This window comes from Marmota monax, unplaced genomic scaffold (assembly GCF_021218885.2).
Source record: "Marmota monax isolate L192 unplaced genomic scaffold, Marmota_monax_Labrador192_F-V1.1 WCK01_AAM20220418_F8-fsc00036, whole genome shotgun sequence".
In the NCBI taxonomy this organism is placed as follows: domain Eukaryota; kingdom Metazoa; phylum Chordata; class Mammalia; order Rodentia; family Sciuridae; genus Marmota; species Marmota monax.
The window spans coordinates 10,032,848-10,058,591 of NW_026694491.1; the positions used below are offsets into that span (position 1 = coordinate 10,032,848).

The 25,744-nt window shown below is 39.1% G+C and overlaps 1 long non-coding RNA gene across 1 annotated transcript; it reads right to left on the bottom strand.

Moving 5' to 3' along the window:
• Positions 1 to 7,074: 7,074 nt before the first annotated feature.
• LOC131423236 (uncharacterized) lies at positions 7,075 to 25,329 on the bottom strand. The gene is made up of 3 exons (XR_009224415.1): positions 25,117 to 25,329; positions 20,299 to 20,388; positions 7,075 to 7,776 (listed from the first exon to the last, which is right to left on the bottom strand). It is a non-coding gene; the product is annotated as an uncharacterized LOC131423236 (long non-coding RNA).
• Between the last annotated feature and the right edge of the window lie 415 nt (positions 25,330 to 25,744).

Genomic DNA, 25,744 nt, shown 5'->3' on the forward strand with positions numbered 1-25,744 from the left:
TACTTGTACCAGAGTCTTACTTGACATCTCTACTTGGACATCCAACAGACATATGCCCCAAATAAGCTCCTATCCATGGTCTTTCTCACATCAGTTGAAGGCAGCTCCACTTTTAACAGTATCTCATGACACATTTAGAAGTCATCCTAGACTTCCCTCTTGCTTATATCCCATTTCCAATCCAATAGGAAATGCTGTTAGTTCTAACTTCAGTAGATATTTAGAATCTAACCATATCTGTCTACTGTTAGCCCCTGAGCCAAACTACATTTCATGTATATCAATGAAATTGGATCCTAGTTGGTTTCCCTTCTTCTACCTTGTCCCTCAAAGTCAATTCTCAGTCCTAGTTAAAATATAGACCAGATCATGGTATTTTCCAGTCCATAATTTGCAATGGCTGCTCACCTAAATACCCAAATGTCCTCTGAACCCTAAATCATCTGCCCTCCTCCCTTTACTCTTCATGCTCATTTGTGACTCTCTACCTCACTACTATTAGCTACTGGGGCTCCTTTGCTTCTTTGCTATTCCTTAAAGGCATCAAATAGGGTCTTAGATGAGTCTTCCGCATTAACTGCTACCTCTGGAACATTCTTCCCATAGAGAGCCACATAGCTGACTTCTGCACTCTGTGTAAATCTTTGCTCAAATTGTACTTTGTCACTGAGTGCCTGTGATATTGTTATAACTGTGTTTTCCAAATATCCATAACAATATCTCCCATCCTGAGATTCTTCTTAAGATGTCATTTTTCTACTCCCCCATTAAGACATGGAGTCTATTATGTCCCTTTCTCCATGAACCTGGGTGGACCTCTGTGACTTCCTCCACCAAAAGAGACACTAGGCCACTAGAAGCTGGGTGTGACAATACCATTCAAACAATGATCTTTGTAAAAAATGACTCATTTTAGAGCTAAGGTAAGGAAAATATAAGTTAGCCTGGAGCATCTTGCAGTGTTAGAATGTAAGGAAGTAATCAAAAAATTAAAGGAAGGGGTTGTGTCAAAGGAGCACAGGAGCCAAACTAAGGGAACCTTCAATGTCCAGAACAGGAAAAAAATCGAACTATAAAATAAATAACATAGTTTTGAATTATGATACAAGTAAGTGAGGGAGGAAAGACAAATCTTCCATACAGGAGGATTCCAAATAACATATATAGATACTACCGCTCCAAGAGTTGGAAATTAGCCTTCCTTTTCAAGTAGGGGAAGACTTAAAGTAGATTAGACTTGGTGGCTTCCTTCCAAAAAATAGAATATGGAAAGGTGGAAAAATAGCAATTTTATTGGGGAGAAACATGGCAAACACTACCTTAACCAAGTGATCAAAGTTAACATGACCATGACATCACAGAGTGACATCACAGAAACATCATGTACTCCAGGGTAGGGCACTTTACCTCTCGGACCTTCCCTCAGTCTAATGAGGAAAATATTAGACAGTTTCAATTTAAGGAAATTTCTACAAAATAACTGACCACTTTCCCTTGAAACTGTCAAGATCATGAAAAACAAGATTCATTGACCGGAAGAGACCAAGGAGACATGAAAATAGTGCAAGGTGGGGATCCTGGATTTGATCATGGAACAGAAGAAAGGATATTAGTGGGAAAACTAGTAAAATCCTGATGAAGTCTGGAGTTTAATATTTATGAAGTTCTGTTAGTTTTGACAAATGGACCACAATATGGAAAAACAGTAACAATAAGGGAAATTGGATGGGGGGGCATAGAGAAACTCTCTGTGCTTTGCAACTTTTTATGTCTTAAATTAAGTGTACTTAAAAATAAAAGGGCAATACAACCTCCACCTGGTGTGCGCTCTCTCTCTCTCTCTCTCTCTCTCTCTCTCTCTTCCTTGCCCCTCTTTCCCTCTCTCTCTCTCATTTGACACTTGCTCTTAGAATTAGAATTCATGCATGATGCTGTAAGGAAGTCCATTGCCCACAGAGGTGTACTTGTTGTAGGTATTCTAGCCACAGTTCCAGATGTGATCCCAAATGATGGCCAGCATCAAACATCAAAGATATGGATGAGAAAGTTTTGAAGATGACTCCAGCCCCTGCCATCATCTGACTCACCGTGTAGCAGCCTCTGAATGTGAACCACATAGCTGAGCCCAATCAACCCACAGAACTATCAGAGATAATGGTAATGATAAGAGACTATAATTGTTTTGTGCCCCAATGGATGGAGTGGTTTCTTACATAGCTAACAACTGCCCACTTCTCTTCTTTCTCCTACTTCATATAGTATAGACGTATAGACTCAGAAAACCTGAGTGTCTTAATCCTTCCTAATAGACACTATGTGCATTTCCAGGAGGAGATAGGAGAACTCACTTTAGCTTCATGTCGAAGTCAGCTTTTATGAGACAGCCTTGAATTGGGGAAATATCAAGTGGTTGAACATCTATTAATCAAGTAATAATCTGATTTCCATTCTGATATTTTTTTATGTACACAGGGTTTTTTACAATGAGCTCAGACACAATTTGGCATATTCAGGCACATCTGGGTTGTTGTATTCCACCCCATCAATACACTAATATTTCTCATCCTTCACACTCATGAGTGAGAAAATACCTCCCTTGGGTTTCAGTACTAAGAGTTGTTATGTGTCTGAAATTCAATGGATTAGACTAAGGGGAATGAAGGGAAGGGAGGGGAAAAGGGAATAGGAGAAACAGTGGAATGAATTGGGCATAACTTTCAGTGTCCATATATGAATATATGACCAGTGAAACTCCACATCATGTACAACCATAAGAATGGGATGCTAATTAGAATAAGTTATACTCCATGTATGTATAATATGTCAAAATACATCCTCCTTTCATGTATATCTTAAAAAAACAAATAAAAATAAAAACATAAAAAAGAATTGTTACGTGTCTCAGAACCACCATTTTGCTTTTATCTTTTGGACACTGCAAACCATGTAAAGGGATCATTCATTGGCTGGCTGGAATTTCCAAATTAGAATTGTAGCCTGATGCTGATCCAGGGGACCAGGAGTCATGCACTGTGTGCTTGTACCTTCTTTTGGCTGCATCTTTATTTCCTGCTGTATTGTATCCCCACATATCCTAAATATTTTCCCATAGGCAGCTTTATATTCCTTTTGAAAGAAGTCAGAGTATAAACAATGGACAGCAGTGGGAAAGGAGAATTCAACAGAGTGGTTCTGCTTATACCTCTATTTGCTGGAATCTGTCAGTATCTCTCACGGAGAGGACTGCAGAAATCTAGTATTTTCAGTTTAGCTAAGGACTAGGCAAAGGCCTAGTATATACACAAATACATAACAATGTTAGATGCTTCACACATAATTAATGCCCAGTATATGAGTTTCCTTGGTCTTTGCCTAGTACTTAGCTGTACTGAGAATACTAGATTTTTGTAGCCCTCTCCTGTGTTCTGTATTAATGATGGATTCCAGGAACTGGAGCTCTCTGCAAACTCACATCTGTTCAATCCCCTTTTGCTATATACTTTAAATAAGAGGTGGGCTCCAGAAGGACTTTAAGAGGGGCTGACTACCTTAACCTGGGCCTCAGCTGTGAGTTGCTCTAGCTGTATGAAGTACTCCTATCAGCCAGAATGCACCTTGAAAAGGGGAGGGAAGCAGATCTCGTTGACTTCAAACCACTCATCAGCTGGATACTAAAAAGAGGAATTCTTATCTACTGAATTGCTACAGTGAGATCTGTAAAATTCTGTCATTTTTGAGTCTTTAGTCTCTCCTAAAACAAATGTATCACCAGCCTTGAGAGTCCGATAAGGTAAAAATGCTACTTAGTGGAGAATTCTTGTGATTTTGTCAAGTTTCTGTATGAGAAAAACAAGAAAACCTTGCTGAGGCTGTCAGAATAATATAAAACAGCTTGAGGTTTTTTTGCCTTGAGTTTGCGTGGGCAGAAAATTTATTCTTTGCTTGGTACATCTTTGAGATGCACGCAGCTGTGTGAGATCCCAGTTCTTTACAAATTGCTAATAAAGAAGATAATGCCAACATTTGCACTCTCCTCAAAAGTCAAACACTGAAGATTTAAATCAAGATTTCTGGATAGAAAATCTTAATCTTTTGAGTTATGTTGCTATGATTTTAGATTCGTTTCCTAATGCCGAAGGGAACTAAAATTAGAAATTGAAATAAGCCAGCAGCAATGAAACAATTTTCTCATTCAGTTAACATGTACTTTTTGGGCATCTACTCTATGACTATGTATTTAGAAATTTAAAAAAAAAATGATGAGTTTGATCTCCAAGTACAGAATTCTATTAAGTTTTGGCCAGAAAGGAAGACCGTAATTAATACTTGTGGAACACCTACTCTATGCCAGGCGATTGGCTTGGGCTTATATAAATGTTATGGTACAAATATTATTGATCCCATTTTATAGAGGAGAAAGCTGAAGCTACACAACCAGTGAGTAATAAAATGGGATTTTAACCTCAGACTGATCCCACTATACTACTTCCTATAGTCTAAATTTGTTCAGTTTGACTGGACAACACTTTTTCAATTTAGTTTTTAAAATATTCTCATAAATATTTTCAACTGATTTAAATCTACTTTAAAATACACAAATGAATATTTGAACTGGTGGGAAGACATTGAAACTGCCCACTTGCCACTGTGTAAAACTGCTTGTTCATACAAATGAAATCCAGAAGCACGTTCAAAGTTAAGTGCTACTGAGTATAATGATATTGATATAAATGATATTTCTGTGATATCATTTTTATTGAAGTTAATGTGATGTTGGATATGGATGTGAGAATAAGGTAAAATGACACAATCCCAAGAAGTGTCTGGTCACCTTTAGTTTATCCCAATTTCCATTCTCCCAACCTTCCTTCGTTTCATCCATCTGTCCATCCATCCATCTATTCATACCATCATTTCAACTCCTTCAATTTTCTAGATTAAGGACAAGGCATTGGAATAAAGAGATAAAAAGGTAACACAATTGTATTGGGGATCAAGTTTTCAATACATCATCTTTGGGGGACACATTTAATCCATAGTAATATAGTAGTGGTGACTGTGAGAGTGGGGACTTTGTAGTGATTCTCAAACCTGTGTTTTTCCAATGTGGTTTGAGGGTCACCTCACTCAGAATCCAATGGCAGTACTCACTAGAAATGGGGGATCTTCATCCTCCTCCATGCTTCTGAGCCAGAATCTGAAAATGTGACCCAGGAGTTGTCATTTAAACAAAATTTGTGGGTGAGTCTCATACTCTAAAGCCATCTTTAATCTTTCATTCTGTATCTTTAGGCTAAAAGCTTTCCCAGAACTGGTAGGAAGACATTGAAATTGCCCACTTGCCACTATGTAAAACTGCTTGTTCATGCAAATGAAATCCAGAAACGCTCAAAATTAAGTGCTACTGAGTATAAACAGAATTATGTGACATGGCACCTACTCTCATGGACAGACATCAGGGGACATCAATGGACAGATATCAGGGACAGACATCAATGGAGTTAGGGCTGTGAAGTATCTACTGGGGGAAATGCCTCTGAGTGACAAAGAGGTGAGAGAGCAGGAGTAGGCATGGCGAGCCTTAAGACCAAAATGCAGGCATGACTATGAAGGAAGAAGGATAGAGGGCTGGGGAGCAAGTCTCTGATCATAGTGCAGCTCTGAGACCACGCTGGCCAGCCCCATGGGGCACTCCAGCTTACAGATCTCTTGTATGAGGAGCCCCAGGTTAAGTAGAGCTGGTGAGACCCTAGCTCCCCAGTCATGGTGGGTATTTGGCTGGAGCTAATTGGAGAGTTTGTGTCCTTGCCTCAAGTATTGTACCAGATCCCCAGGTTGCTGCAGCTAAAGGTTGTCATTTGATTAAACTCCTGACATTTCTCTCTTGAAGGGAGTTCTGGAACACATACTTCCATGAATGCCCTACACTTATTCCCTAGATGGGGAATTGAAAGTCTTACCCTATTCAATGGAACACTGGGGAGAAGAGTGGCAAGAGTGAGGAATTGAGCACATGGCTTTGGGGTCAACCAAGTATAGGCTGGAATCACAGCTCTGTCACTTAATAGGTGACCTCATGTAGGTGACCTAACTCTCGATAAACCTGCTGAGACAGAATCCTTGTAGGAAAGAGTAGGATAATGTAGGCAATTTAACTCTCAAGATTGTCCTTGTAGGAAATTATATATATTATGTGGGTATTTGGAGCTTGCTAATGAGACACCTAGACAACATCCTTCTCTTTCTTTCCATCTCTCTCCTACACACACACACACACACACACACACACACACACCATAACCTGCCTTGATTCATTTATATACAAGATATAAATGAATATATATATATATATATATATATATATATATATATATATATATTCATTTATATCTCTTCTAATAAAGAAGAGATACCAGGAAACAGAAAATGTATGCATGCAAATGATGGCATTGTATCTATTGTTGATTTGGTCCAGATTGGATATGAACTCCCTTTGGTTAGCATAGAGTAGAAAATTTGTGTGAGCGAATAGGTCACTGAGCTCTTTTCTAATACTGTGCTTATAAAAATGAGACCACACTGGGGTTGATAGAATAAGATGACTCAAGGCCAAATGAGAGGACTCTACTCACTACCAGACTGCCCCAGTGGCCAACGAGTTCTTCTGGCAACCCTGTAACCTTGGGGATACACCAGTGTACCATGGCACAAAGTAGGGGAGTTCGGCCACTAACTCATAGCTCTCATCTGGAGGTTATATGCAAGCCTTTGGCCCTAGGAAGAACTGCTAAAGAGCCGAGATGAGACGAGAAATGAGACACATTCCCTATCACTTCACCAAACTCAGAGGTGTTTGAGTCCCTAGAGGACCAGAAAATTCTGAAGCATCTCCAGGTGATATCTTGAATGTAGATATTATCATTTTCATGATGTGCAGTGCCATCTGTGAGTGAAATCATCAATGAACACAAAGAACAGAACAGATTGCATGATGGCGGAGTCTGACACTGGTTTATGAAAAACTGTGAGACATCCCTTTGGGGACACTCAGAAAAAAAAAAAGTTGAGAGGCACTTAGATTTATTGGAAGAAACACTTAAGTCAAGAAGGATCTGAATCATGAGAAAACAATTTTTTAGTAGAGTTGAGAGGATTAAACAAGACAATTCACATGAACTTTGCACACAGTAATTCATATGTGGTAAATGGGAATTAGGATTATATGCATTAGGTATTGTATTTGTTAATACTCTGGCTACAAGTAACAAAATAACTTGAATATGCTTAAATCAACAACAACAACAAAAATTAGTGTGGTGTGTGTATGTGGTGGTGGGGGTGTGTGGTATTTATTGTAAGAAAACAGGGGTTATCTCATGAGACCTGAGCACAAGAATTTACCTGGTGCTCAGGAGAGACTGGAACCCAAGACCAAAAAGCCATTCCAAATTCAGACAACTTCAATAAGTAAATTTCTCTATAGACTAAGCTCCTTTGCCTCTCAACGCATGTAGGGTACAAAAATTAGTTCAGTTCCTGAGTTCACTTCCTGAGTTCTTCCATCTATATGGAGAGTTTTTTTCCTGAAGATTCTTGAACAGAATAGCTGATTAGCCCAATTTGTGTCAGGTGTCCATTCTTCCAATAAACTTCTGCCTGGAGTGTGAGATCATACAGCCTAAACACGCAGGTTGATGCTGTTCCTGTGATCCCATTGCTTCTTTATCTCCAGTCTGGTGGAGGTCTCAGCAGGGGAAAGACCCACCTTGAGAGAAACTGAGAAAAGTTTAATTTAAAAAAAAAAAAAAGCACAATTTACAAAGGTGTGGCAGGATGGATGGTAGGGAGAAGGCATCAAGTCAGGCTATTATCACCTCCAGGCCCACCAGAAAGGGAGGAGGAGGAGGAGTTGATAAAACCCAAAGTCACTGAGAAAAGTTGTGGACTGCAGCTGCCGTCGATGACCCCACAAGGAGGGAAACTGGGAAGTAAATTTCATCTCCTGCGATTTACCCCATTGGCCAAACCAGAGGACAAAGAAGATCCTAGTTCCTGTAACCTCTAGAGACCTGGAGAAGAACTGGTAGAAAATGTATATGAAGGGCAAAGGGATGTGTTTGTACTGATCTATTAACATTATGCAAAGAAATCAATCCTTACCCAATTTTCAATGGCTCTCTTTAGAAAGCATCCCAGTGAGTTCACAGCATTACACTATGGGACCCCAACAACCTGAATCCCACTTTAGTCAAAATAGGTTAGTAACCAACCATTCTACTTCCTCTAAGCCACCCACTCCTTGCTCCCCTCGTCTACCCCACCCCACTTGCCCATCTCAGATTCAAATTCAAATGCACCTCCCAACAAGGGCTTTCCATCTAGGGATCTCTCCCTTCTCTGACATCATTACCTTGGTGCAACTTCCAGCACTGACTCATCTCCAACTTAGAGTTGGAGTTTTTGTCCAGAAGATGCTCACGAATGTTTGCTAAGTTGTTGTTGAAGGACACATGAAGAGTTGGGCAAATCTCCTATTTCTAGGGTACTTTAAAAAAAAATTACTTCAAGGACCTTTAAGTAATTTTGTAAGTTGGAAATGCACACTGCTCAACACGTTAAAACATTTGTGAAAGGAATGATGTTTACTTAACACACCAGCACAGCTCAGCTATTGCCCTTGGGTTACTTTTGAAAAACTTTTATTAGTATTTTGACTATTTCTGAGAAAGGAATGATATTTACTAGCACAGAAATGAATCATTCTTATATCTTATGGAGATAAGAGATGGAATGAAAAATATTAAACCCAGTAGATTTCATTTTGAGATGGCATTAACTAAAAACTCAAGTCACGTAAAATTGGAAGTGAGGGCAAGAATATACATATAATATCAAATTTTACAACTTTTAACCATATTCTAAAAATTCTTTAGGGATTTAGAAAACTACCCAATTTCAGAGAGGGACATCAGAAACAGAAAATAATCCAACTTTTCCAGTCTCATAATGTCTAGATTACCTAAAAGACTTCTGGGGTATTTTTTGTTTTGTTTTGTTTTGTTTTTTGGTACTGGGGTTTGAACTCAGGGGCACTTGACCACTGAGCCACATCATCAGCCCTATTTTAGAGACAGGGTCTCACTGAGTTGTTTAGCTCCTCGCTTTTACTGAGGCTGGCTTTGAACTCACGACTCTCCTGCCTCAGCTTCCTGAACCACTGGAATTACAGGTGTGTGCCCGGCTTAAGATTTCTGTTTTTATATTATGAGACTCTCTCCTGGCGGGGTAGTTACTAAATTCACATTGTTAAAATGGAAGTTATATTTTGTATACAATAAGAGAAATTAAAAATTGTGCTCTATGTGTGTACTATGTATTGATATACATTCTGCTGTCATATATAAGAAACTAAAATAAATAGATGAAAAAACTTGAACTATGGAACAAAATAAACCTATACATACATTCCATTTTTTAAAAAAATGGAGGCTATAAGCCCTTCTTATTCACCCTGCCTTTTTCCCATCTTATCACTTACTAATTTGAACTTGGTATTTTAGATTCTTTATATTCTTCTCTGATCCAAAATTTAGCCAAACACCACATCGTATCCCTCCTGTCAATTTACAACTCACTGAATTGTTCTTGATCTCAAAAACGTCTTTCACAAAGTCATACTTATTAAGAAAACACAAAGAAATCAAGTTAAGAGTTCAATGGAAGGGATAATAAGACCTGCAGAGGTTTGTAAGAATCATTAATAAATTAATGCATATAAATCACAGTACCTAGAGTCATATGGTAAACCCACTATATGTACCATCTCTGTAGATGCAGAAATAACAAGTCTCTTCCCCCCTAAGATTCTCTGTCCTTGGAGGCCACACATAAAACTGGTGTGGCAGGCAGAAAGTGCTGGGTTTACTGAAGTGTGGAGAAGCACTTCTGGGCAGGGCTTGCCTGGTGGGTGAATGAGCACATTTGGAAAGGAACAATCTTGGGCTCAGTGAGCTCATGTTCTTCTGCATCACCAGTGATAGCATCTGGAGAGCAACAGCTCCACCTCCCACACATCCCACGATGTTTCATTGACAGATTTCATCTCTCTCAGGGTTCCAAATTGTTGACCTTTTAAGGTCAGCCTCCTGCTACAATCCTACACCCTGCCTAGGCAGCCCTCTGAAATAAAGTGTGGCATTTTAGCACCCAAATGGAGAGAGTTTTGCCTGGAAAGGGGGTGCTGGCTTTGGTAACCAGTTTTCATGAAAAAAAAAAAAAAACCCAAATTACTACAGCAAAATCTAAACCTGAATTCCCCACTGGGAAAAATTTTAATTATTTTCTTTTCAAATTCTCCAATTCCTTTTGAGTATACAACTCATCATATCGTCCCTCCTCCGTAGCCCTCAAATCTTACTGCAAAGTATAAAAAAGACAATGCCACCAATTAAACCATGACAAATTCTTGGCAGACTTTGTCCCACTTGGTCCCCATGTTTACTCTAAAATGTTAGCACTCATATTATTTCCACTTTACAGGTGAGTTCAGAACAGTTAACTGTCCAAAGTCAAATCACTAGTAAATGGTGAAAACAGTTCTTAGAACTAATTTCTAAATAAATAAATAAATAAAGACAGTGCTTTTAATCTGCCTGATAGTGCCTTGGGAATTTCCCCACCCTGATCTTTCTCTCATCTGACTGGTTGGATGATGCTTTTGGCTATAATCACTTGAGTACCTTATTTCTGTCCTTGGTCTAGGCTCAGGTTCAATTCAGCTTAGCATTATTCTAAGCTTTGTAAGAGATACAAAGAATTCTACCTTTAATTTTCCTAAAACTTTCTTTACCCAAGTGATTTGCATGTCTGTTTGGACAGTAAATCCTGGCCTTACTTCCTTCTCTGTGTAAAATTAGTGAATGTGGGCACAGGCATTGATCTCCTTGTCCTGTTACCTGTTGCAAAGGCCAACAAAATAACCGGTTAGTCAAGCCAAGTCAAGTTTATTGCTAATGCAATAGAAAGAATGCTTCCTTGACAGAATCTTAGTTGCATCTCAGAGGAAGGATTTCAAGGATAGATATTTGTAAAGATTAGAGAGTCTGCTTTAAGGTGGAATTTTCAGTGTGAGAAACTGATTTCATCAGGGGATGAATTTCTGGTCTAAAAATTTAAAGCTGGTGAACTCAGCAAGGCATAAGTTTTGAAGTGAATCTTGATGAATAAATAATCCTCTGATAAACAATTTGGTTGTCCAGTTGAACAGTCTATTGTTCAGGTAAATGAATGTTCAGGGTGTTGAAATGAATATTTTGCAACTTTATCTTCTTGAGCAAGAACTTCTCAGAATAGAAAAGTTCTGTTGAGGTAGCCAGTTCTGTTTCATGTAGTTGCAAGCAGTTTTTGCTCGGTGTTTTATGTCCCTTATCTGTAAGATGATTATAGCGCTTACCTCATAGAGCTATTATGAGGTTTAATGAGTTAATGGGGGTAAAACTCAGCACCAGCAGACAGAAGGTGCTGTGTATGTAGTTAGTACCATCTTTACACCTACTATAGTTAATAAGTCTTATCCTAGCCAGACTCAGGAGGACTACCAGTCTGATGAATTTTTGAGGATTTTTCTCTGATAAAGTCATATTTGGAGCAATGTGTTATGGACTGAATCGTGTCTTCCTTAGATTCATATGTTAGAGTCCTAACCCATGATGTGACTGTATTTAGAGGCAGACCACGCAAGGAGGTAATTAAGGTCAAATGAGATTATAAGGGGCTCTAATTCACTAGGACTGGTGTCCTCATAAGAAGGGGAAGAGATACACAGACGAGAAGTAATGCAAGGACAAAGAGAGAAGAGAGCCCTCACATGAAACTGAGCTTGACCTCGAACTTCTAGCTCTAAGAACTGGGGGGAAATAACCTACCCTGTAGTGTTTCTATGGCATCCCAAGCCGTCGGACAACTCCACATTACTTTGATTTTTAAAAACCATTCTGAACAAACAAACGTTATAAAATCTGCATCTGTTGCCCTAGATTTTCTCTCTCCTGAGTCCAAATGTGTCTTTTCTGTTAGAAGCAAAACTCAGTTTCCCCAAAGTGGAACTTCTCATCTTTGCCTTCTAAATGGCTTCCCCAAGTCTCACCTTGGTATTCCTGGAACTTCTCCTACTCAAGACTGAAGACAAAGTAATCTCTGATTTCTTCCCCCATCTGTCCATCGGGCCATTAATTGAATATCTTTTATGGGCCAGGTACCATGATCAGTACAGGGAATAAAATGTTTAGCAAATCAGACTATGGACAGAGATGGGCAGCAATCAAATGTAAAGATGCAATTGTCACCAGTGCCTGGTGAAGGGGTGACATAAACATAGGTACATCATGTGAACTGAGACTGTCTGCATCCACATACCTTAACCACAGCCGCCCACATCAACATGACCTCACTATTTGTTCCAGGAATTCTCGCCCAGGGAGGTAAGACTATACACCATAAATACCTCCATTGTTTGCTTTAGGAACTTCCTCAAAATCAATTTATCTGAACTTTAGCTGCTCAAACAGCCGATTTCTCAGGACAATAGATCACGTAGCTGCTCATCAAACAACCGTTTACTTATTGAGATTTGCTTCCAGACTCTCGTTCACTCTGTTTATCATTCCTAAAGTACTGTATAAAAAACTTCCCCCAGTCTCAGATTCCCCTTAAACCACTTGAGTCTAGACTCCAAAAGCCTGTAAATATCAATTTCTGACTTCCCCCTTCTGAGATACTTTTAAGTTTTACTTTATCAACAGCTTACTCTGATGGTCCTTGGAGAATCTATAGTCAATAGTTACAACAAAATGATAGGTGTTGTAAAATAAGGGCATGAGGGCAAGAATGGATATCAAAGGACCCCCATGAGAATGGGAAAATGAGAATATTCATGAGATTCCAAGAGAAGGTTCCAGAGGAAATGGCACTGTGGCTGAGAACTTAATACCGAGGAGGAATTTACTAGATAAAGAGTGGAGGAGGAAGAGTGCTCCAGGCAGACACACAGAGATGGGAGAGAACTGTATTTTTCTAGAATGAAAAAAGAAGGCTATTGTGACTGGGGCAGAAAGACCCAGTGAATGGTGGAAGGGAATGAACCTAAGGGATAAACAGCAGGTAACAGGATTATAAGGATCTTGAAGACACATTGAGGAGTGGGGCTTTTATCTCTGAAAGGAAAGGGGAGGCATTGGAAGGCTAAAAGCTGAAGAGTACCTGGATCTGACTGGACACCTGAACAAGATCACTCTGGCTGCGGAGGGCAGGGTGGACTGCAGGGAGCAGAGGATGGTGGAAGACAGTGCTGAGAGCTGTTGTAGAACTCCAGAAAAGACTAAAATGGATCTGCTGTCCAGAGACACCCACACTGTGATTCAGATCCATCCTGCGACACTGCCCCCTTCCAAAGTAGACCTTCACCACAGTCCACTTAACCCACTTCAACCTAGTCCACACTCAACCTAGTCCACTCTAGCCACTGTACACCTAACTAGCTCTCTGATCTCGGTATCCTACTTGACAAAATGCAGGAAGGAATAACACATATGTGGCCCACTTCATTCAACAAATATTTTAGAATAAATATTTTGTAGCCAGCATTGTGCTTAGTCCCAGAAATTTAGCTATGAGAAAGATCAACATATACCCTGCTCCCCAAAGCCACAAGATCATGTGAAATAATGTATTCAAAAGCTCTTTGAACACTGTAAGGCTGTATAAAACACTCCTGATTGCAAGTGAAAGAAACACTAATAGCATGAACAAAAAACAAGTTTATTAGCTCAGGTGCTTGGAAAATCTAGGAGCATACTCGGCATCTCTGGATCTAGGTAATGATATCAGGGATCAAGGAATGACATAGGGAACCATACCTTTCCCCATCTCTTAGGTTAGTTCTACAAAGTGGACAAGATGACCACCAGCAGTGTAAGATCGACCTTGGCAGAAAGATTAAATCTTTCTGGAGAGCTCTGAGAGAACTTCGGGGCAGGATTCTGGTTGACCTAGCTTATGTGACACACCCATCTTTGTTTCAACCTGACACCAGTAGTAACCTTGATGTAAAATTCTGGCCAGGCCTGGATCATGTACCCACTCCTGGAGGAAGAAATCTGGGCAGTCAGTCCCCCTGAATGACACACACTGGACAGACTTTCTAAGGGATGATGTGGGGGAAGATTAGTTTCCCCTCAAGAGGCTCACTGGGCAGAAACAACCACAATATATGCCCACAAAACAAAGATATTGTAAATAAATCTTGGGATGCATAATTAGGACTAAAATATCTGATATCTCTGTGATAGCTTTTATAGGTCTCACCATAACTATGAGGCAGGAAGGAATAAGAAATAAGAAGGGAGCCATCAAAATTGAATAACAGCCACAGAATGACAGGATGACTCAAGCTGATGACTTTCAGGATGAAAGAAACTTGAAGATGCTTTCAGTCTGAAGAAGGTAGAATGAAAAATACCGGAGAGAAATTAGAATGGCTATTATCAAAAAACGAACAGATCTACCATACAATCCCACCATCCCACTCCTGGGCATATACCCAAAGGAAGTGATATCAGCACACCAGAGATACCATGATAGCTATTCATCACAGCTCAGGTGCAACACACGAATCAATAAAACATACTATAAATCCACAAAAAAATATTATTCAACCATAATGAGAGTTGGGAAAACCTGTCTCTTATAGTAAAATAAATGGACTATAACTTAACATTATGTAAAATGAAATAAGTCAGATGCAGAAAGAAAAAAAAAACCTGAAGTACAAGAGGGAGATAAAGGAATCCTGGGTTTTATCAGTGCATTTTTTTTTTTTTGTTTTTAAGAGAGAGAGAAAGAGAATTTTTTAATATTTATTTTTTAGTTTTCGGCGGACACAACATCTTTGTTTGTATGTGGTGCTGAGGATCGAACCCGGGCTGAACGCATGCCAGGCAAGCGCGCCACCGCTTGAGCCACATCCCCAGCCCTTATCAGTGCATGTTATATGCACATGTTGAAATGTATTTCTGAACCCCATTAATATGTACAATTAACACATGTTAATCAAAAAGTTTTTAAAAAAAGAAAACACCAAAGAGACAGACAAAAACAATGGGAAAGTTCAGGGAGGAGAAAGAACAAAGGACATAGAAAGAGGTTTTGGTCTTGACAAGGGACATCTCATCTTTGACACAAGAAGTAAAGATGTTTTAATGGGTATAGGTGTGCTATGTTTAAAAATCATTAATTTTGGAGCAAAGCTTGTTTTTACTTGAAATATCTCTTTAGTGTGAATGGTCTTATAATTTTAATTGCAGCATTTTTTTCTTTGTGTTGCACAAAATAATAGTGTTTTTTTAATATAAGCAATAGTCTCTTTGATTTGATGAAATTTGAACTATGTCAATGATCTGAGGGCTTTTGTGCTTGACCACCAACATACTCTCAGTTTTCTGAGCAAGTAAAGTAGGGTTTGAGATGAGGTAGTCTGTTGATAGGGATGTGGTCAGTACAACCCCTGTCCTGGTTTGACCTTCAGCTCCACAGGTTACTAGCTGAGTTTGTGGGTAATTTGCTTAACTTCTCCAAGTTTCACTTTCCAATCTCTGTGTTTAAGAAGACGGTTGAATGAGATATATGTATAGGAAGGAAGAAAAAAAATCCACTTGGTATGTTACCTAGGCCATACTGTAGTTTTCAGGTACTGTCTTTAGTTTTAGTTCTTGCCCATTGTTTTTATTATTTTTGATTGAAGTGAGCTGTGAATGATGGAATAACTGTCCAGGTGGGTGGGAGAATGAGCTAAGAACAACAGAAACAAGGCTGAGAACCTATCAGATAATAGAAATGGTTTAGTCACCTTTTTTGCTCCTGTGACTAAAGGATCTGACCAAAACAATTGTAAAGGAGGAAAAATTTATCTGGAGACTTACAGTTTTTGAGGTCTCAGTCCATGGACAGCAGATTCCATTCCTTGGAGCTCAAGTTGAGGCAAAACATCATGGCAGAAGAGGGAAGCAGCTCACATAATGATCAGGAAGCAGAGAGAGTCCACTTGCCAGATAAAAATATATCCCTCAAAGCCACATCCCCATTTCTCTCCTCCTCCAGCCACACCCTTCCACTTCAGTTACCACTCATTTAATCACTATTAGGAGATTAATTTGCTGATTGGATTAAGGTTCTCAGAACCTGATCATTTCTCCTCTGACCCTTCTTGCATTGTTTCACACGTAAGCTTTTGGGGGACACCTCACATCCAAACCATAACAGAAATATAATAGAATTACAGAGGCTCAGTTGGCCAGGTGGTGTGCCCTTCTCCAACAGGGCTATACTGATTGTGCATAGGTGTGGCGATGGTGGATTGTACAGTCAGAGGTTCGACTAGTTGAGGGCAACAACATGCCCATCATTCTGCTGTGGCTGGAATTTTTGCCTTGGTTTTTCTGGAGCCAGGAACCCCTTTTCCCTACAGCCACATGCTCACCCCCTCACCTCCTTTAGACTGCTCCTCACTTCTATACTGACAATCTCTCTGACCATCCTATTTAAGGTGCTTCCCCCATCTCACCCTCAGCCTGCTTGTTATTTTTATTGGTGAGTGCCGGGCACCTAACATCACAGTAATTTTTTTTAAAATTTCTTTTTTAGTTGTTGATGTACCTTTATTTTATTCATTCATTTATATGCAGTTCTGGGAATTTAACCCAGTGCCTCACACATACAATGCAAGTGCTCTACCACTGAGCCACAACCCCAGCGCCCCCCCCCAGTACATTTTTATTTGTTTGTTTTTATTGTCTGCCTTTTTGACAAGGAAGGCAGTGGGGACAGTTCTGTTCACTGCTGTATCTCCACTTCCTAGTGCAGAACAGACACATATAGGATTATGGAAGAAATAAATGAATAAATGAACATAAAGAGCAAGAGGGCAATTCAAGCAATTATCAGAAGGGGAGGTTGCCCTGGAAGGAAATGAAGCCACAGGGAGCTGAGGTTCACTGTTCATTTATTCAAAATTCTCTCTTGAGCACCTACTTTGCCTGCTCTTCTAGGTACTGGAGAGGAAGCAAGGAAAAAAACAAAAAAGCGATATTCTCTGGGACTTAGATTCTACTGTGGGAGAGAGAAACAAGATCAATAATTAATTATGTACTGGGTTAGAAAAGGATATATGCTGTGGAAAAGTGGAGCAGACAGAGGGGAGTCAAGACTTCAGGAAAGAGAGTGAGCGGTTACGATTTTAAACTGAGTAGTTGGGGGCACTTTGGGCAGAAAGTGGCCTTTTAGCACAGGCATGAAGGAGATCACAGAGTGAATCCTAAAGCCACCTGGGAGAAGATTTTTTTTTTTTTCTGAGAAGAAGGTACAGCTAGCACAAGGGGCCTCAGTTAAGAGCATGCCTGAAACATAAGGAAATCGTCCCATCCGCCTCCCAGGCCAGAGGGACTGCAGCAGAACCAGGCATGGGAGATCAGGAAAGGAGGATGGTGCATTCCCTGTTCAGGGTATTGTCGGCTGTTGCAAGGACCTGGGATTTTATTCTGAGCAATGGGACACCAGGCAGGGTTCTAGGTAGTAGAGTAACAAGATTGGAATTCTGTTTTAAATAGACTTTGAGATAATTATCCTCGTTTTGTAACTAAGGAAACTAAAATTCAGAGGGTGAGGTTATTTATTTAAAAAATCACAATTTAAGTGGCCATGCTGGGATTGGAAGCCAAACATCCTATACTCATGCTCTCAGCCAACATACCATCTCCCCAAAGGACACATGCAGCCTGGGCTCCTCAAATGCCAGGAAAGCAACATTCCACTCCAACATAGCCAAAGCCAAGGGCTCTGTCTTACAGTCATTCTTTGGTAATGTTTTCTTCTGGCTTAAGGGAGCTGCTGCCCTTACCCACTCCCTCTACCTGCTGTGTAAAGTAAACACCAGAAAATGCTGATTAGAACTAAAGATGGCTCCTTGTCTCATGAACTCAATATTTCCATTAAGGTTTGAATATCCTCCTTGTCCCTGGAGGAAGGGTATCACCAAAGTATTATCATCTCAGGCCCCCAGATCTAGAGGAACTTCTGTCTATGAAATACCAGCTCCTTCTGTTCACAGCCCTCATAAAGGGAACTCCCCTATCCTGTCCCCTGATTCTCTGTGGTCATGTTTGAACCTTGTGATACAAGCTACACACCTTTATGACCCAAGGACCATCAATCCATTGGCTTGGCTGTGACATGTTACAATGGTCCAGTAAGATTCTGCAACTCAGTGGAACTAGAAAATTCTAGGACTGAGAATAAGAGCAAATGAATACATGGAAGAAGCAGAAGGGTAACCAGAGGAAAATGAAAGAAATAGTCCAGCATAGTACACGTCTGAAGTCAGTGCTGGTCCAGGCTGGTATTGATTGTTTCAGGTCCTTTGATGCCCAGAAATAATGCCCGGGCAATCTAAACAAAAGCCCTATTTTTGCTGAGGTGACTGGAAAACTCATCATGCCACGCTGAAAAAAGTCCCCAGGTCACTCTTTTATATATTCTAAAGGTGTATCCTTCTGCTCACGAAAACACCGGTTAACATGGTGGTTCACCATTCTCCATCTGCCTATCATCCCTGGGCCACCTCCTCATGAGCACTGAAGAGCCAGTCGCAGGCTGGAGTCAAGCCCAGCTCTCCTGGCTTACATCCCTAGCATTTCCACTGATTCCTCCCTTTTCTGTTCTGGAATACAATATTCTAACAATTGAAAGCATTTCTTCAACACCCTCTTTTTCTAATAGGTATCTTTCTCTTGTTTATTATGACTGTAATCCAGTTTGAAACAGAGGATCCCAAAAACAATCCTAGCAAATTAAAGCCACCTTCTAATATCTAATCCAATCTCATAAGTGCTTTCTGAACAGTCATTCTGTGTTGGATGCTGGAAATCACTATGCAGATGGCAGATAAGTAATCTGAGGGGTTTTTTTTTAAGCAAAAAATAAAAATTAAAAAATTTGTCATCTTACTTCAGTTTGGGTAGCCCAGTTCTGGGGCATACAGAGAATTCTGTTTTGAGGAACATAGAAAGTAATGATTTCTCTTTCCTGTAAGCTTAAGAACTCCAAGTTGGTCATTTGCTGACCTAGCAAGCACGTGGAACATCATGCAGGAAAAACTGATTAAAACGAAAGATGTCTCCTTGTCTCATGGACTGAAAACTGCCATTAAGGTTTGAATACCCTCCTTATTCTTTAAACCCTGGCATCCTGCCAAGTCATTAACTTTCTGATAGCCTGTCCTCTCCCCCAGCTATCTGTTCCAGATCTGCACTTAGTGACTCAAGTTTCATGGCTGCTTTGATGGGAGTCGGGAATGAGCAAACACGAGGAACGCTAAAGCTGCAAGGACATTGCCTGAACTGTTCTGAACCTCAGCTTAATGCAAGAGGAAAACTGGGTAAAGCAATGCTCTTCTGCCTGTGTTTTTTTCCATTCTTCTTTAAAAACTGAACATGCAGCAAAACTGACCTTTTCAGTGTGTTCAGTTCTACAAATTTTGACATGTGTAAAAAGTTGTGTAACCAAACCAGGATCACCCCAAAATACTCCCTTATTATTCCTCTGTCATCACTTTCTCCCCTCAACCCCTAATTCCTGAGATCACCAATCATTGATCTCTTGCCCCTCACTATGATTTTGTCCTTTAGAGAACTGCTCCTAAATGGAATCTCACCTTATGAGACTGGCTCTGTTCATTCAGCTTAATGCCTTGGAGATTCATCCAAGTTGTTACAGGATTCAATAGCTGGTCCCTTTACAGGGTTGAAGATTTTTTCATTATTTAGATGTGCCACAATTTGTTTATTCATTCCCTAGTTCAAGAACATTTAGGTTGTTTCCAACTTTGAGTGACTATGAATAGAACCACTAGATGAACATTTATGCATAGAGTTTATTTCTGTTTTGTTTTGAACTTACATAGTTTTCTATGGTAAATACCTAGGAGTGGCTTGCTAATCATGATGGTAGGTACATGTCTAACTTTTTTATTGAAAAACTGCCAAGATTTTTTCCCCCAGAGTCCTCTGCCATTTTGTACTCCTGCCAGCAAAGTATGAGAGTTCTAGTTATTTTGCATCCTCGTTATCATTTGATATTTCATTATTTTCTGCTTTAGCCATTTTAATAGGTGTGTAATTTGGTTTTAATTTGCCTTTCCCTAATGGCTAATGATTCTGCATATCTTTTTATATGCTTATTTTCTATCCATACCTGCTCTTTGGTGAAGAATCTGTTTAAGTCTTTCATCCATTTGAAAATTGGATTTTTCTCTTGCTGATATTTGAGGACTCTTCTTTTTTCCTAGACAATTTTTAAAAATTTTTATTAACATGTAATAACTGTACATATTTATGCATTATAATGTGATATTTCAATACATGCATATAATATTTGTAGGTCAGACCAGGATAATATATCTATCTCCTTATCATTACTTGACTGTGGAGGATTTGAGCTCCCTCTTATAGTTATCTACAAGGCATATAATAGGTTATTGTGAACTACCCCCCACACACACACACACACACACACACTTTTCTGAGGAAAGCTAGAAGTTATTACTTCTAACTTTGCTTGAGTATGTGTTACCTAAGGTCCAACTATCCTGTCTCTACCCTACCTTTCCCAGACTCTAGGAGTCACAATTATGCATTCCAATGAATTTTTTAACATCTATATTTATGAGATAGAACATGTGAAATTTATCTTTCTGGACATGACTTAAAAGTCTGCCAGTTTCATTTTGCTCTAAATAACAGGATATCATTCTTTATCAACGTGTATGTTTGTCTGCGTGTGCACATGTGTGTATGCACACATTTTCTTCATCTATTCATCACTGAGCACTTAAGTTGATTCCATATCTTTTTAAAAAATTTATTTATTTATTTATTCTAGTTAAGGAATACATGACAGCAGAATGCATTTTGATTCATTGTACACAATGCAGCACAAGTTTTCATTTCTCTGATTGTTCATGATATAGCATCACACCATATGTGCAGTCATACATGTACCTAGGGTAATGATGTCCATCTCATTTCACCATCTTTCCTGCCCACCTGCCCCCTCCATCCCTTCCCTCCCCTTTGTCCAATCAAAGTTCCTCCATTCTTCCCATGCCCACCCCTGGTTATGGATCAACCTCCACTTATCAGAGAGAACATTTGGCCTTTGGTTTTGGGGGATTGGCTCACTTTACTATAGCATGATATTCTCCAACTCCATCCATTTACCTGCAGATATATGTGGATTCCTTATACATTTTGGACTAAAATCCTTTGTTAGAAATGTGACTTGCAAATATTTTCTCCCAGTATGTAGCCTTTTTTTTTCTTTAGTCTATAGCTTTTCTATTCATGCTCTAAATAAAATCTTTTGCTTAGCTAAAGTTTTGAATTTTGGTGAAGTCCAGTTTATTGTTTTCTTTGTTCATGGATCATGCTTTTGGTGTAATGACAAAGATTTCTCCTTAACTTCAAGTCATAAAGATTTTTATCCTGTTGTCTTTCTTCTAAAAATTTCACAAGTGCACATTTTATATCTGTGATCCAGGTGGATTTTGTTTTATTCTTTGGACTGATAATAGGATGAAATGCATTGATCAATATTCAACATTGAATCAATCTTTCATTCACAAAATAAATTCCACTTAGTTTGATGTATTCTTCTTTTTTTATTGTTGCATTTACTTTTGTTGAAGACTTTTTCATATGTTTCATGAAGAATATTGGTCTGTAGTTTTTCGTACTGTCTTTAGGTTTCACATAAGGTAATGATGACCCCCCAAAATGTGCTAGGCAGCATTTCTTTCTCTTACATTTTTCTTGATAAGCATTTGTAGAATCAGGGTTATTTTGCTTTACATGTTTGGTAGAATTTACCAGTAAAACTATCTGTACCTAGAAAGATTTTTTAAAGATTTTTAATTAGAAATTAAGTTTCTTTAATAAGTATAGGACTATTTAGGTAATCTGTTTCATCTTTGGTGAGCATTGATTTTTTTTATTTTTCTTTGAATTATTCCACTTCTTTCTAAGTTGCCAAATTGGCATATGTAGTGCAACTAATAGTTCACTCTTATTATCCTTTTAATGTCTATGTACCCTGGAGTGATATCCCCTTTATTCCTGATATTGGTAATTGGTGAAATTTTTTTGGTCTTTCTTTGTGTGTGTGTGTGTGTGTGTGTGTGTGGTGCTGGGGATTGAACCCAGGGCCTTATTATGCTTATGAGGCAAGCATTCTACCAACTGAGCTACATTCTTAGCCCAATTTTTTCAGTCTTGATAGACATATTTAAGAACATGTTTTGGGTTTTATTGACTTCTCTATTGCTTTTCTATTTTCAGTTGCATTAATTGTGTTCTTATATTTTTATTTCCTTCTTTCTGACTCTTTGAGCTTATTTTAATCTTCTTTCCACTAGTTTCTTAGATTAGAAATTCAGATGATTGATTGGAAGCCTTCCTCTTTTCTAATATAAATATTTAGTTCTATAAAAATCCTCTAAGCACTTCTTTGGCTGAGTCTCCTGAATTTCAATGCATATAATTCATTTTTCAAAATTTACTTGGAATCAATATTTTATTACTTGAAGTGAAATATAGAAGCCTTACCATCATATAGATCCCTTTATCTCCCTGTTTTATGTTATAGTTGTCTTGTTTATTACATTTATTTGCATTAAAATCTTCATCAGATGACAATTTTTAATGTCAGTTGTTGAGTATATTTTAAAATAGTCAATAAAAGAATAAGAGTCTGCTTTTTAAGGTATTTAACCATGTCTATTGTTCTTTCTTCATTACTGTTGTTACACATTTACTTCTGGACAGATTTGCTGGCAGTGAATGCTCTTAGTTTTTCTTCATATGGGAATATCTTTATTTCCCCTTAATTCCTGAAGAATATTTTCACTCATAATTGAATTCATATTTAAAGTTCTCCTTCAGCACTTTAAAAATGTTGATTCATTTTCTTTTCCATTAGTTTCTGCTAGGAAGTCTATAGTCATTAAAATCATTATTTCTAAGTAATGTATTATTTTTTGTTGATGGTTTTCAATGTTTTTTTGTTGTCTTTAGGTTTCAGCAGTTTGAATAGGATTTGTCTGTGAGGGATGGGGGTGGGGGGTTGGTAATATCCTCTGTGGGATTTACTGAATTTCTTGAATCCGTAAGTTTTCTTCTCCTACTAAATATGTTTTTCCCCCAGCTGTTATTTCTTCAAATACTTTTTCTCTACCACACTATTTCTTTTCCTTCTGAGATTTTGATGACATAAACGTTAGACTTCTTCATTATATTCTACAGGTCTCTGAATTTCTTCATTTTTCTTTTTCTCTCTGTTGTTCAAACTCAATAATTTCTACTGATCTATCTTCAAATTCACTTTTTCCTTTATTAACTTCTTTCTGTTTTCAAGCCCTTCCAGTGAGTTTTTGTTTTTAAGTTGTTGAGTTTTTAAGCTATAGTTTTCTAACATTTCAAATGGATTTTCTTCCTATTTTCTGTTTCTTTGCTGAGGCATCCTGTTATTGCCTTTATATAAGTGTTTACTTCCTTACTTGATGGCGCATTTTCCACACTAGCTCTGGTCACCAGCCGTCCATGGGTTGTGTGTGAACTATTGCTCATAGTAGGCCTGGCACTGCAGGCTCCCCGTCAGGGAGTGATCCCATGATGCAGGTGCGCCTCCCCCTCCAGCTCTGCTTAAGATCCCACACAGCACCCGAGATAGGTGTGACTTGCCAAGATGTCAATCAATCTGCTGACCACAAGACATCCCCAAGCAAGACTCCACCCTTGAAACCTTACCCCTGCCTCTGATGATCCCTGCTATGAAATATAGGAAACACGGGCTCACACTCTCTTTCCAGCACTCTTTCCAGTGTGGAAGCTGACCCTTAAGGACACAGAGCCATCCCGCCCTCGATTCGAAAAACTTACAACTGTGTCATGTGATTTTTTGCCACTTTCTTAGTTTAATGTTGCAGCCAGGTCTTTTAAACTCAATTCATCTTGTCTGCGTGGGTCACGAACAAGAAGTTCTAGTAGCAAAACCGTCATCAGGTAATTCCAATGTCTGTGTCATCATGGTTTCTGTGTCTTGTCACTATCTTTTCCCACATGTGTCATGCCCTTCCTGGTTCTTATTATGCCACATGCTTCCAGATTATATTCTAGATATTTTTACGATTGTTAGGAGACGCAAGTCTTGTTTAAAATCTACAGAGAATATTGATATTTTTGCTTAAGCCAGCAATTGACATTCCAACCAGCCTGTTGAGGTTGTGACTCCAATATCAGTGCAATTTTTAAAGCTTAGCGGCCCTATTCAGACCTGTCTCAAATGCATGCCAGTCAATATCCAGTCAGTGATCTGGTTAATAAGCAGTGGTCAGTACCACTGTTCAGCTCTGAATGTCCACATGGTCTAAAGTCATGCCCATGCATGGACAAATTGAAAATGAACCCAGCAGTTCATAAACCACTTTAAGGAGATGCAATTCTGAGGTCCCGTCTTTCTGTCTCCTTAGTACCTGCTGGTTTCCTTGGGGTCCCCACTTTGTTCTTCTGGTCAGAAAGTGGAAGTTTTGGTAGATTCACTCTATTCTGTATTTCCTGCATCTCTCCCTGCATCTCAGACCAAGTGGCAAGAAAACACAGACATGGAAAAAGCCACAGGAGTTTGTTCACCTTCTTGGGGCTATTACCCTTCCAACCAGAGAGCATGCCCCTCTGGTAGGTAGAGTTTGGACTCCTGCGTGCATGTGTTACTACCACCTCTGCAGTTCTTTTTTGGTGGCTAAAGTAAATGAAACACTAGAGAAAAGGGGGCAAAAATGAAGCTAATGGTTTGCCCAAGGCTCTCTGAGCTTTAGTTCTCTTTCCCATTCTTTGAGCCAGAATTAGAAAACCTCTCCTGGGTTCCCTCTATGTAAGCCCCCAGGACCAACTTTAGGTTGCAGGAGCCTTGAGTTCATGCCCAGGAACACCAGAGCGGGGAGAAAAATGATAAACTCACCATTCTGGTCTTCTCTATTTTCTTTTTCAAGTCTTCAGATGTTCCGCACAATCCTGCCCAGTTCTAGAGGTTCGTTCTGTGGGAGAAACAGGGTGTAGGAGTACACTTACTCCATTGTACCTGAAATCAGACCTCTTCAAATTTTTATAAACGCCTTTAAGCGGCAAAAAAAAGAGACAAAGATAAATGAGTTTTTTTATTCTAAATTTCCTGCCTAACTGAAAGCTTAGTCTTATTAATGCTAGAAAAAGGAAAAATGTAAGTGTGGGTGGATGAGGTGGAACTATCATGTAGTCATGTGAAACATTTCAAAGCCAAAAAAAGGAAAGAAACTCTTTTAAGCTTTACTTTTACAGGCTTCTATTTTACCCAGTACCATCTGTGGGAAAGGAAATAAGAAGTGAAAGGCAAAAATTAAAATAAGTTTTGGAATCAGTAAAAGACTAAAGAAAGTTTTACTGGGCAAGTGCATATGGATTCAGGAAAGAAGGAAACCCGCTATACTTACTGAGGTTGTTTTGTACCATCTCCAAGCCAGGACTTGCCAGGAATTTCCCTTTTTCCATTTACCCTGCTCAGAAGCCCACCACAAAGAGCAAGGCTTGGGTTTGCACAAGCCTACGCTTGA